General features: G+C 28.8%; 1 protein-coding gene across 4 annotated transcripts in view; it reads right to left on the bottom strand.

The window, feature by feature from the left end:
- Positions 1-462, bottom strand: part of EPHA5 (EPH receptor A5) — a 688,281-nt gene that overhangs the window by 589,544 nt on the left and 98,275 nt on the right. The window lies entirely within an intron of this gene.

Below are 462 nucleotides of genomic sequence, written 5' to 3'. Positions count from 1 at the left end.
AATATTTTTCTCTATGGGTAGATTTAATCTTTATTATAATAATTGAAATTTAAAATAATTAATTTCTTGAATTATATATACATTGCTTTGAAACAAAAGCAGACTTTGCTGTTAGTTGGGGTTTTGTTTCAATAAAAGTATTCTAAAATGAACAAAAAGATTCAGATTGTGTATAACAAAGATTTAAAGAGTATATTCTGAAAGGATTCAGGAAACAGTGAATGTACTTGCATAAACTGAAGAAAGATCTCAGTACCTTCCACATAAACAGGAAGGGAAAAAGTACATACATTGCACATGACCATTCTTTCTTTAGAGATGGACAAAAGGAAGAGTAAAAAATCTGGGTGTGAAAATCAGGGAGAAGCATGCTTGAATACAGTAATGTACAAAATCTTATTTTCATATGTATCTCTAGGAGGAAAAAAAAATCACCATTTTTCTGCACTATTTTGAAACACA

Source organism: Chrysochloris asiatica, unplaced genomic scaffold (genome assembly GCF_000296735.1).
Source record: "Chrysochloris asiatica unplaced genomic scaffold, ChrAsi1.0 scaffold00322, whole genome shotgun sequence".
Taxonomy (NCBI): domain Eukaryota; kingdom Metazoa; phylum Chordata; class Mammalia; order Afrosoricida; family Chrysochloridae; genus Chrysochloris; species Chrysochloris asiatica.
This window is presented reverse-complemented; position numbering and strand designations above follow the sequence as displayed.